Genomic DNA, 13,403 nt, shown 5'->3' with positions numbered 1-13,403 from the left:
CCTCTGAGAACGAAGATACGCGGTCGATGTTTCTAAAGAATCGCGAGCGTCTTTGAAGAGACGTAAAGTCGGAAAATTGTTTGAAAGAGAAGAAACACCACTGTCGCGAATCTTAAGTAGATATTTGTCAACTTCGTAGCAGGATCGTTGGGCCGTTAGAATCGATAAGAATTTTATTAGAATTTAATTATACGCACGAGGAAGAAATATTACGTCTATCGAGTACATGATATCGCTACTACAGATTCGAAAAACAGGACACCAGGTTCTCAAACATCGAAATCCAATTATAAGAAATTGTTTATTTTGTATTAATTATAGGAGGCCAAGGTGGAATTTATTACGTCAAACCCGCACTCCTGTGTACGCGCATCGCAGTGGCGTGCGCAACGTACAATTTCCCAAGACGCGTACGCGCGAGTCGAGCACCCTGCTCGCTGGATCCCACGCGACGAATCGCGTTATAGAAACGGAGCTATGGCTCGCTCGCGCGATTCTAACCGACAGGTTAATCGACTCGACGCATGGTTACGCGATCGTAGCCAGTCCGTGAAACCACGATGTAATCGGGACGACGCAACGCGCGGCCGCGTGCGTGGGTGTGTACTATGCAGGAATCGCGCTACGCGTCTCAGCAGGTTTTTCTCTCGACCCCGCGTGTTCGTCCTTTTGTCTTCCTGGGTGGCCGTATCGTCGCGAACCTATCGCAGGCACATTCGATTCGTTGTCCGAGGCTTTCGACTTTGTCCAGCCTTCGTCGACCGAACATCGAAATCGTAATTACAGTGGAACGGTTGTTCGGAATTATCGCAGCGATCTGCTCCGGGCATTGTATTGGTTTCGCGTCGGAATGGACCATCCCATCTGACTACGAAGGGAAAATCTTGCTTCGTTTTTCGAAGCGACGTAACTATCGACTCGCGTTGCCCAATCTTAGCCAAGTCTCGCCAGATTGAAAAGTACAAGGAAATCTCGCGACACCCTATATGAATATAAAGCTATTCCGTGATTCGATAGACAGTCGCCGAATTACGGAGAAAAAAAGTTAACGTTGGAGCGAGAAATCTACGGCGCGAAACGGAGTTCCACGTATTGAGAATCTCGCGATACGGTGTTTGGCTACCTCGTTGCAGTTAATCGTACGATTATTAACGCACCATCTATCGATATATTCTGCCAACCTTCGATGTAATCAAGAAATCGTTATACCCTACCTCATCAATCATGTTAGTTTTTTAAGTAAGTACAGTTTTCTCTTCGACGCGTTAGCATGCGCACAAAGCTGAGAAGAAGACTGGCGGGACAATACGGGAGATGGAGTCGCGTTATTCGTCGGACCATACGATCGGTAGATGCGAGCACTTTGCCTAATAACGAGCTACGGTCGAAAATGCGTATAAGATCGAGTTAGGCCTGATCCGTTAAAGCCAATTGGATTTACGTTCGTGCATAGTATAGGTTCAGTCAGCAAGGTCACTGACGAGTATTCAACTCTTGCGTATCAACGATAAAAGCAACGGCCAAGAATTTTACGATCCCGATCCACGGTTATTATTACCCTATTCGTCGTAAACGCGATTCTACGCGAGCCTGTTACGCGTTCGACCCGAAGATACCATTATTACGTCCTGATCTTCCACATAAAGGGTACGACTTCCTGGTTAAAGTACATTTTCGGAAGATTTCCGACACGACGTTGTCAACATCGCCGATACAAACGAGAGAACACGGCGTTCTTGTCGCGTGAGTTTTCCTCTGTGCGAGGCACGCGGCGCTGGCCCGTGCTGTAGTCGACCAAGGCATCTTCGTTGCGAGACACGAGCCATCGACATCGAACGTAAAGGAGTGGGTGGAAAGCCGCGTGTCAAACCGCATCGTTTTGCCCCGTTATCAAATGACAAAAACGGTCAGCGATGCTCGTTAACCGAAGCTGAATGGAAAACGTTGGTAGACTTCCTGCGATTTACAGGACTAATCTAACAAGAGGCTTTTAAGGGCTATCTAACAAGTGTTTTTCTCAGAGCGGAAGAGTCGAACGTGTCCGTTCTCCGGCGGAGTCGTGGCAAGAGATCGGTAGCTACATAGCCTAACCTACGAAGCATTAAAATTCACCGTGGTATTAGTTATGGCGAACGTTTTATAGGTAACTACGAGGAAGCTCGAGTCCGATGCCAGGAAGCCACGTAACCCGCGCTTACGTTAGATTTAGGCGAATGGCAAAGGTCAAATTATTATTTATATATCTGGTCGATCCTATCTCGTTGAAAGAAACTATTTGCCAAGTTTACGAGCATGATGCGCGCATATTTTAGAAACTAACCACGTACTCGATCGATGTACGATCGAACTCAAATTAACTTCGAACACTCGCGGCGTAACTTAATTCGCGATCGTTTCACGATCCTCCGCCACTTCCGAACGTGCCACGATCCAGGCTCAAACACAGTCGAGGCGACATTTTTCCGGAAACTGAATGCGCGAGCTGCGAGTTGCGCGACCCGCGAGGTCATTCCGGGATATTTTAAATAACGGACTGCTACTCTTTATTCCGCCGTTTCTCTGTCTTATTCGCGTATCACGCCGCAACCGGGATGGGGACCTGCTATTCGTCGCCTCGAGTTATCCGAAAGAGTCGCTGGTCGAAAGAAGGGGCCGCCGATGGAAAAAAAAGAAGAGAGAGGAAAACGACGACAGAGGAGAATCGAACGATTTTTAACCGAAGCTTATAAGGAAGGAGGGAGCGGAGTATCGGTTACTCGAGCTACGTGTTACACGAATAACGACCGGCTTTGCCGGTAACGACGCTTAAACGCGCATTCGAATGGAAGTCGGTGGCGCGCCCTCGGTGCGCAGCCAGCGTACAATCCATTAGTTCCTCGCGCGAACGGCGGCAAAAAAGCCGCGCAATATTTCAAGTCCCCGGTCTTGCAGTTAACTGTACTGGTTCGTGGCTGACCGTATAGCCGGTGGCAAGTGGAAATGATATCGCCAGTTGTAAAGGCTCTTACGAGGCCCGTCTTTTTACCGCTGTTTCCCCGATACGCTTAATTAAGATTTCCGAATGCTCGGCTAGTTTGTCGTCGGTTCCGCTCTCGCTTTCTACGCAGGGTACCGACCGCGATTTAACGTCCCCTGTGTTTATATCTTCTCGATTCTCGTTTGAACGAAGCGCGAATTGTCCTAAACCGTAAAAAACGCAGTTTTCGCTTTTCTAGCTGGCAAGAATATGCGTTCGAGGGTTAAAATATGCAAGGCAGAGACCGTTACTTCGAAACTTACGGAAGTCATTCGGTAATGTCGAGTCTGTCGGACGAACGCCTACTCCGTTCGCTTAGTTAGCGTCATACGGTTGAAATAGTTGTCGTTGGCTGTATGCGCGCGTTTCTCATGTTCCTGTTGTACCGCGATCGTATCGGAAATCTCAACTAGGTGTGTCGACGATCGCCAGTCTTCCGCTTATCGACGTCGAAAGCACGAAATCGTATGATTTCTCGACATTCCTCTGCTCGAGAACCTCTCTCTCTCTCTCGATCACGCACGCATATCTTCAAGCAGAGAAAACGCATCGTCAGACCGCGAATAGCGGCAACGGTATACGTGAAAACGATATGCGACTACGCGATAGCGTTGGAAAGAGGCAAAGGTAACTCGTAAGTTGTCAAATTTCGCTGGTATATCGGTTCGATCGGGCAAGGCGGCTCGAACAGCGAAGAGAAAGACAGCACTGGTCGTTCGCACGAAGCCGAATGTTCGTTGGCACGTCGAATGTAAAACTCTCGTGCGTCGAGTATTAACCGCGATGGACGGGGACAAACGGTGGACGAAGCTGAAATACCGGTGACACGGAACGCGTCACGGCCTAACGATTAGAATAGCCGCTGATGGGAAACGAACGCTCGGAAATTTGCGGAATATGTACGCGTGCACGGGTCGTGATGGGCGTGCGTAACAGGTTACGCGTCAGCGGCGTTCGGCCACCTCAGCGAGCAACGCTTTCTCGGAAATGTCGCTTCGTACGGGATTCTGTTTGTCCCGCGCGAAGAAATTACGATGCTTATGCAAGCTGCTTGAAATGCTGGATCGCGAATCAGGGGACACGCCGTCGTGCCACGAAACGTAGCGGTCGCCTTTTAACTTTCGTTGCTGGCAATCGTAGTTGGCACGGTAACGTGACTTCGTTGTCTATGAAATTGAAAGATGAGCTACACGTCGGTGATATTTGACTAACGGAACATCGAGGCGGTCTGCGCACTTTCGATCCGCGAATTTCAAATTCTAAACGAAGCCAAGATTCCACGGAATGCCTGTCCGCGTTCGACCACCCGTATCTTTACTTGGAAATTCTGATATAATCGCCTCGTGCGCTGGTTAGAAATTACGGTGGTTCGAGGTTTTACGGAAAAGTCACGAAGACCTATGAAAATACGTTTCATCGGATCGTCTGTAAAACGAAGAAGACGCAGGAATCTGAATACCACCGCGCCCACGAGGCAGTCGAGTAGACACGAAGGAAAGAACAGAGGCACGAAACCGTTGCCACAGTTGTCCGTCGATTTTACGAGATCCAAAGAATCTCGGGTATCGGCTGAAAGAACGCAGCGCCGGTGCGTAGAAACCGCGTCCAGATAACTGTACGTCGGTTGGAAAGTCGGTGGAATATGGGCCAGTCGTTTGGAGCCGACGAACGCGAGATTTCGCCGCGCGATTTCCGCGTTTCCCGCTTTCTGTTTGTCTGCCTGCTAGCACCCAGCCTTCGTCCTCCCACGAATTCCAGTTTTATCATCTCGGAGACGAGGAGGGGCGAGAAAACGACTGGCGTGAGAACAGTGGAACGCGTACCGAGGATCGTCGAGATCGAAGATCATGGGAGAATTAGAACGGGAATTTCACGTGACTCGCCACGAGTTGTCGGCAGGATGCTGTTTTCGTTACGACGGACGTTTATCGCCGGTGTATATTTAGATAGGGTGCTCGAGCCGACGTTTTTATCGAAACGATCGCTGTTACGACCGACTCGCTCGTTCGATCTTCGTGGATCGAGTGTGTTTCGTCCGCGTTATTGGGACATCGTACCTTCCTGCGCGATTACAACTCCATCGAATCGATCGTTTCGCTTTACGAGCAGCTCGCAAATTCGTAAAGCTTCGAGTACATCGAACAACAGGTTTACCGTGATTTAGAACCCTGATTTTCCCATGCAGCGAGACATCGTAGCGTAGACAATCGTCGAATCTGTTCCAAACTTTACGAACTGGTTCTAAACGTCCGCCTGCGCAACGCGATCGGGAGTGAAATAACGCTTAGCAAACAACGAACGAGGCTTCGCGGAATCGACGATTCGATAATTGAAAAAGCGTTCGACGCGCCACCGTCCCTCGAATCGCGTTTGAATCGTCCGGAACGCGCCGCAGCGATTTACCGGATAATAGAGTTTGCGCGCAACGGTAGGTTGTGCGTAGCAACGAAACGATCGGACAGGCTCATCGTGGCTAACCTTTCGCGAAAGCGATCGTCCGTCGAAAAGACCGTGAAATTAACCGGCGATCGGATTAATTTACTCGCAGAGCGTTCGTCAAGATGGAAATGACGCGCGGATCGATCCCGCGAACTATCGTCTAATTTACCGTTTAATTGAATTTCGTTTCCACGAGTGCTTCGCGTCCATACCGTTATCCACGCAATTTCTCCTTATTACAGTTTACAATAGCAATTTGTCCGCGTTTATCGACTGCAAAGAGACGAGTATCTCGGGTGATGGATCGTGGCGACAAACGTGGCAGACTCGATCAACGTTAGGCATTAAACGAACGGCGATTAAAACGATCGGACAAACGACCAACGCGCGCGATATCGTCGAACTCGTGGCTGGTCTGTTAATCTACGATCGGCAGAGATTTGCAACGATGGTTTGGACGTTCGGCGAAATAAATCTACGTACGCGAAGCGTTCGTCCAGAGACAGCTATGGTATCGAGTGGATATCACCCGGTTCGTCGCGCTCGAAACTCTATTTTCCGCGTCTGTTCGCTTCTTCCTGCGATCCACTCCACTGACCTCGTTCGTCGCGCTAGACTTATTTCAATCGGAGGATAACGCCTTAGTAGAACGCGATACTAGAAATACGCGCGTCAGACTGCAAACATTGGAACGTTGTATGGCGGCTATCTATCGCGATGTATTTTCGTTCGGACGTGGTTACGAGGTAATAAGAATTAACCACGTGTGATTAATGAACGGTATCTAAATAAAGAACCGAAGGAACGACAGAAGAAGCGAAGATCAGGTTGGAGGGGAGTACGGATCGTTAACCTCGGCGATGTATGCACGACCAATTAATCCTCGTTATTAGTCTGGAGAATGGCTTGCATAGCGCGCAATGCGCTGAAATTGCGCGGCAGAGAAGAAGACGCGAGCTTTTCCAAACCGACGATTGAGAATCTTGTTATTCGCGGTTTCCCACGCGCGATAAAGAATCCGCTGGAAGGGTCGCGCAGTGGCCGGTATATGGTCTTGGCGATTCGATCTGGCGACGATGCCGACGCGGAAAAGTCTCGTAATTAGTTTCGACCGCGCGGGAATTCGCTTGATATGACGAGTAACGGTAACGATCGGCAAGGCTGCCGCGTTCAGGGCTCTCGACTCCAGTCAAGTTCAAGATCTCGGCTGCGCAAACGAGTCGTAAACGTAAAGTGCGAGCAACGTGGACGGCGAAACAGATCGAGGAAAGAGAAGGAGAAGGTGAGAGGAGAGCGGAATGACCGAAATAAAGATGGTCCGAAAACGACTAACCTGCTGGCCGCCAACTTGGTGACATAAGCGTATTTGCACGCGAACCGCGTCGTACCGCTGCCGTAATCGTCGATGAACTCATTATCGGCTCGACCGCTTTCGTGACGCGGCAAAAACGGATACGAGAGAAGATTATTCGGGTTAATGACGCTCGTCCGAGCTAAACGACCGATCGGCGCGATGAATACTTTATACGTCTTGGCGCCCGCGTGCCATATGTATCTTCGATCGAATGCGTAGTTTCGATTCCATTATCGCTTCGGCGACGCATCCCCCGGTCGACGATACCCTAGTTTCGTTCTTCGTAAATCAACAACGGCGCGTCGCTGATCGACCCTCGACGTATCATCGACTTCCGATCGCGCGATCCTCTCCGCGCGATTTAATTTAGCCACTCGCGAGACAGCCTCGAGTCGGTCGTTGCTCGCAGCTTGCTGCTTCGATAATTCGTCGATAATAGGCGAAAACATTTTAGCCCGAGACGACTAGAGAGAAGAATACGTTAGCGTGAGCTAAGCAGATTTCCAGGCGCACGGCTCGAGCACCTTGCACCGTTCAGCCGCGCCAACGACGCAGCCACGATTTCCGCACTGTCATGCAATTAACGTTTCTTCAAATACGATTGAACGACGCGAAGCTCTCTTTCAGAACCCTGTCGGATATCTCGACGCTCGTTCGCTCCCTATTATCGCGTCCGTTCCGTTCCGTTCCGTTCTCGTAAACGGTACATTCGCGCCGGTATTCCGTGGATGCCTTTTTGCCCCGCGTTCTTCGCCACGTTCGCCACTGTTTAGCCGGACAATTATCGCGCCAAATTATTCGTGTCGCCATCGCGATGACGTTTAGCGTGGCATTTATCGCCGGTGGACCTACTTCCGCCGTGTCAATACGATTCGCCGGCACGGCGTGCTGCCGCTGAATACGCGATAATTAATATTCCGCATACGCGGTCATGCGTTGAAGACGGTCAATCGGGTCACCAGGATATCGACCAGCTATTTGGACCATCCACGGACCGTGTCTATCTCTAGAAACGTTGAATATTTTCCCCGTGAAACGCATCGCGATCGTTTCCTCGTCGAAATTGGCCGAACGAGGTTCCCCCATTCCCTTTAAAGCGGCAAGAAGCGGCCGGCAATGCATCGAATCGCAGCTAAGACTTCGCGGTTCGTACTTACGAGATATCCGCAGCCTGTGATCCTTTCCTTCTCCCAGTTATCGCCTATCCGGTTAAGTCCCTGTCGTTACACAACGCCTATATCTGCAACATCGTAGTTAGCCGTGTCGTTGAAAATTCCGTTTGTGTTTTCGTGGGCCAGATAATATCTTGCCTTTTATCCTCGAGCCATGGGTTATCGTTCCACGGCCGCGAACGAGGACGCGAAACTTACCGAGAATATCGAAGAATCGACCGAGTTGCCGTGGCGTGGTTATTTCCAGCGAGGATGCCGCGGTAGCTGCGCGTTCCACTGCCTTGGGTGTTCGTTTCGCGAGATTTCAGTCACCGTGTCGCGATTACATCGTCGAACGATCGCTCGTTTCCGAGCGGAACTACGATCGACGTTAGACAACGGAGACGTTTTCGTATAAAACTAAGTGGAACGCTCGTTTCGTCGTAGTACGTATTTATTAGGCGACGAGATTAATCGAAAAGAGACAGCATACGGACGATATTAGACCGAACAACGCGGTCACGCTTTCGATGTTACGCTTCGACAGCGGTGTTTGGAGCTGACACGAAGTTTCGCCGGACCCTTAGGAACCGGCGTGAAAAAATCCAGGGTTAAGCGTTGATTCGTGCAACTATCCGCCGGTTATCGCTGCTCATCTTGAAAAAAAGTTTTTAACAATCACCCGTGAACGTACACGAGAGGCTCGTCTCGGCGCGGCTTATCGAGATTCCAGCACGTTTCCAAGCAGCAGGATTATCTTTCAGGCGAACCGCCTTAGGAGCCAACCTGGTTAAACCTCATGGGTGGATGATTTATCGGCCGAGTGCTTCACCGCACTTTCCATTGTTCCGAAAAATTGAAAATTCGCAACGAAACCGCGCATCCTACGAGTTCTTCGAAATTATCGCTAATCTAATAGCCTTTTTTCGCCGCGTTTGGTCATCGGTGCAATCGCATTCCGATCCAGTGTCGCCGCAGATATAATTCAATATGCGTGCGTTTGCTCGTTACGCGTTTGCTTCGTGGGAACGGTACCTGGTTTTCGTTGCGAGGCAAATCGCCGCTGTAAACCTGCGACGCGAGAACATTGAAATTTATTCAAACGATCGTACGGCGCGCGAGATTAGCGGAGGTTAGCCTCCTCGATTCGTCCAGCCGCGAACGTGGAATTTAATCGAACGACGCGATGTTTCATCGACCGCGCGAAGGTATCCGCTGAAAGTAGGTCCCCTGAAAACGGAATCTCGGTACCGAAAGAGCGAGCTCGATGCTGCGGAACACGCGACCCATGGACCGCTATGCTCGCGCGCGTTCGCATATTCCACTGGTAGCAGGCGCCAGATGGTCCTCGACGCGCGAACCGACGTGCCATTTAATTACGTTCGATCGCCATCGATACCGTTTCGTTGCCTCCGTCGCGTAGCGAGTAGCAAAACGGGTCATGGCCAATTCCAAAGAATTTTCAGCTACCATGTTCGCGTTAAGCTAAAATCCATACACTTACAAACACCTGTATATCGATTGTTCCAACGTTCTATTCATCGGAACGACGTCGTAGGCGTTTGACGCGTAAAACACGCTTCTCCTTGAACGATGCGCCAAGAAGCGGACCGCGAACCGTTCGCCAAAGCGCAACCTACGCGTCGATGTAACGTTTGATGGTATTTCGGTTTCGATCTGTTACCGGATCGCTCGTAATCGTTGTATTTCCCGATGATAGCTCTCGGTATTAGCATATAGGAGCGGGGAAACGTTTTCGGGATTTCCAAGCGATTACGGGCAATTAGGCGACCAGACATCGTTTATCGATGCTTCGTTGAACGTGTATTTGCGATATCTGGAAAGTGGGTCCTCGCGGTCGCGGGAGGAAGCTCGTCGCGACGGTACACCGCTACTTGTGCGCCAGATGGTGCGAAACCTGCGAAATCATGCGCCTGCAGCGTGTAAACAATCCGTGCATAGAAACACGGCGCATCAATCTTAATCGCCGAGCTGCATCGCGGTGCCGAGCGTCGTTAGCTACAAATCCAGTTGTTTATACGGAGCCTGGTGTAACGAGTTTCCACGAGACGCGCAATGCGGGCTCCGCGATGTAACTTTCACGAATGTGTACGACCGTATGTCGCCTGTCGTCCCGCTTGGTGATCGTACGTTCGACGTTACGAAAAAATATCCACGGGGTCGAGAGAACGCCGGTCAAATCGCAATAGCAATACAACGATTTAGATCGCTCTGGTGATATCGCGGTATCGTCTATAATAAAGCGTCTCTAATAGCGTAGTCATGGAAACTGAAAATTTATCGCGTTTCAACCTACACGCGTCCTCGACTGCTTTAAAACGAGACTCTTTTCGTTTCAAGATTATCGCCGAAATCTTTACGACGAATTTCATTCCATTCGCGTAACATCGTTAACGTAAGTGAGTTCGATGGATCAATTAACGTTTTCTGTTCCCATGTTACCTTTGTGCGGAATCTCTTCTGCATTTTATCTACTCACGATCGTGTTCTATAATTGTAACTGTTGCGTAAGCCAAGGATCGACGAATAAACGAATAAATGGGAACTGCGATCTCTCTATCAAAATTAATCGACACGCGTAAACCAGTGAGTCGAACGTGTCGCGATTTCCTTTTCGAAATGGCGCGATATCTTCTACGCTTTGTGTGCAAATGGAATCGCACAACCAATTCTCGATATCTACGAACAAAACCAGAGACCAGGCTCGCTTCCTTCTCGTCTTTGTCTCTTTCGCTGGCTCGAATGTTACGACCGTGCCAGTCAATGACTCGTTTGCCCTATCGACGCTTCTCTTGGTCTCGCGTATCGGTCGTGCAACGTGGATTGCGCTTAACAATTTGCCAGTATCCTCGTATTTCTCTTGTACCGAAGACCGCGACGATGCTACAAATTCGCGACGTTGCGATTCGAGTTTGCACGTCATCGATCAAACGGTGAATAGTACTTCCTCTCTCGATTTTCTCCTCTTCCCTGCTTGTTTAACTGTTTGCGCCGTGAAACAGTTATCTTCGTCGCTACTCGTTATCGTAAACATTAAAATCGTAAATACATGAGATTCAAAGCACGATACTTTAACTGGTAACGCGATAATATTTGCACGCGATAAGATCTTTTGCACTTCGACAGCGACCATTCATCGGTTTGTTTTCTTTTCTCATTTAGCTTTCGTTTCATCGAACGTGCAGCGATTCTTACGTGGATTGAAGAGATTAAAAAATATACGATATCGTAATTTGTTTCGTAACGCAGTTTAAAATAGAAGAGGTTGATGATATCTGTAGTGAACGATGATTTGATAGAAACGTCGAGGTGGAAAGAAAAAAAGAAACTTGTCAGAAGTGGGATTCGAACCCACGCCCACAGAGTGGACTGCGACCTGAACGCAGCGCCTTAGACCGCTCGGCCATCCTGACTCGATGCAACGTTTTCAAAATGTATCAGAAATTGTACAGAATGCTTTTATATTTGGAATTTGATAGATATAAGAAAAAAATCTAATCGCAAAATGGAATTTAGTTTCGAAACGATTGCAAGTTACAAATTAAACTTTGTGATAAAATAATATTATCTGCCCGTGTCTACATTTTTCTATTGCTCGAAGGCTCGATTCTTTTTACCATTGTAGCGATGGCACCGACGTTACCGATGGAGAACACGATAAGATCATCGACTGGAAAAAATCAGAATGTTTCTTACGCCCCCTACGATTTCCTACGACGAATATAGGAATGATAAGATTACAAACTAGCAGCCTGGACTCAAACTAAATGTGCATAAATTCGAAAATTTTAATTTGAAAATTTACGTACGTATCTTGTTTGCGCGAATATCGTTTGCGTCTATAACTTTTCACACGATCGATATTTCAGAACGGCACAAAGTACCATCTGCAGAAAATGTAGTTCGCTACCTGAATTTATGCGTGAGATAAATTCACGGTATGCAAAAACTCACTTGGAAATAGTAATAGAATTTTCTACCAATACTTGGGCCTTTCACTTCCGCGATACGTGGTATTTGCAAACGCAATTACATCCACGCGTCTTTTATGTGTATTGTCTACTAATCAGTCCTTTCGTACGTTTTCTTAATATTTGCTTTTTAATGAAACTCTCGTCGAGAAGATGTTTGATATTCTTCTTTTTACATACTTAATGTACGTAAATGCAATATTTGCCAAAAAATATCTTACGTGCCATACGACACTCCGGCGAAATATTTACCGTTGCTCGCGCGCGATTTTTCACTTTTCACGCTTTTCACGTCGGACATCGTTTCTGTCTGAATAAAAAAGTTCGCCAGAAAAATACCACGCCAAAATATCATTCGATACACGAGCTCGTGTTACTCAAACGCGTTCCGTTTGTTCCGATGCCTTTCGCGTACAAACCCATCTATTTTGCAATGCTTTCTAAAACTTTGTATATCGCTAAACGCTGTAGTCTAAATTCCAATTGGCGGGAATCCAATTTTGCAAAACTGCTCGATCGAGATCGTCGAAGGTTAATCGACTTTAAAAAAAAAAGAGCGATTGTTGCAATAGTCGCGGGTAGCGGCGTTGCCCCGCGTAGCAATAACACGAATTCGAATCGATGGTAAATTGCTTTCTCGCCGGTTCCAAGTCGCTAAAGCGGCGGCTCCGAGACTCAGCTCCCGCTTCCTATGAGGGGACCGGTTGCGAGTCGTTACCGAGAGCGTAGAAAGCTCCGTTGCGTAACAGACAACCGGATCTCCTCGAGAGGCAGTTTCCGTGCCGTGGAACCAACCGAACCCCGATGATTCCGGGAAATCGTCGGAAGAGGGAGCGATCGAGAAATTTGGAGAAACCTTGGAAGCTTCGTAACGCGAACGAGAATCGAGCTGACGAGTGAGAGCCGCGGTCGAAAGTCTTTCGCGGCGGTTTTACTGGCGCTAGCGTTACGTAAATGTCAAATAAAAGTGAAAATATGCAACAGCCGTGTCCTGGATGACCTAACGAACGTTGAAGAACGCGATCGAAGGGTCTCGCGATGTCCCGATTTGTACGCGGGGTTGACAATGACGAGGCACTTGGCAAGCTACTCGATGAAAACGCAAATATTTCGAGGGAACGAAGAAGCAGTTTCACTTTGGGTGAAAGTTTCTTTTAAAACCTCGTTTGTTAAATCTTATTTCGAGGAGCTACGCAGCCAGAAGCTTCTCTATTATCGCGGAACAAGATTTCATCAAACCCTTTGCCGCGTCTCGGGCTTTGGGCGCAAGTGGAAGATGCAATTTCCCCAAGAAGATCTAAAAGTTAGAAACGTGAACTTCGTTTAAACGCTTCTCTTTCAGGCACCCGTGGGATTAAATCCGAGCACTTCGCGCAAAAGTCGAAAGAAAACAGATGGCTCGCTGATTCGATGAACTCTCGCGCAAATTTGCGCGCTTCCCTTTCTTTGCC

General features: G+C 48.5%; 1 non-coding gene across 1 annotated transcript; it reads right to left on the bottom strand.

Moving 5' to 3' along the window:
* Window positions 1-11,311: 11,311 nt before the first annotated feature.
* Trnal-cag lies at window positions 11,312-11,394 on the bottom strand. Its single transcript has one exon. It is a non-coding gene; the product is annotated as a tRNA-Leu (tRNA).
* Window positions 11,395-13,403: the final 2,009 nt, after the last annotated feature.

This window comes from Bombus bifarius, unplaced genomic scaffold (genome assembly GCF_011952205.1).
Source record: "Bombus bifarius isolate JDL3187 unplaced genomic scaffold, Bbif_JDL3187 scf7180000007996, whole genome shotgun sequence".
Taxonomy (NCBI): Eukaryota; Metazoa; Arthropoda; class Insecta; order Hymenoptera; family Apidae; genus Bombus; species Bombus bifarius.
The sequence above is the reverse complement of the archived record's forward strand: the minus strand, read 5'-3'. Positions and strand labels throughout refer to the sequence as shown.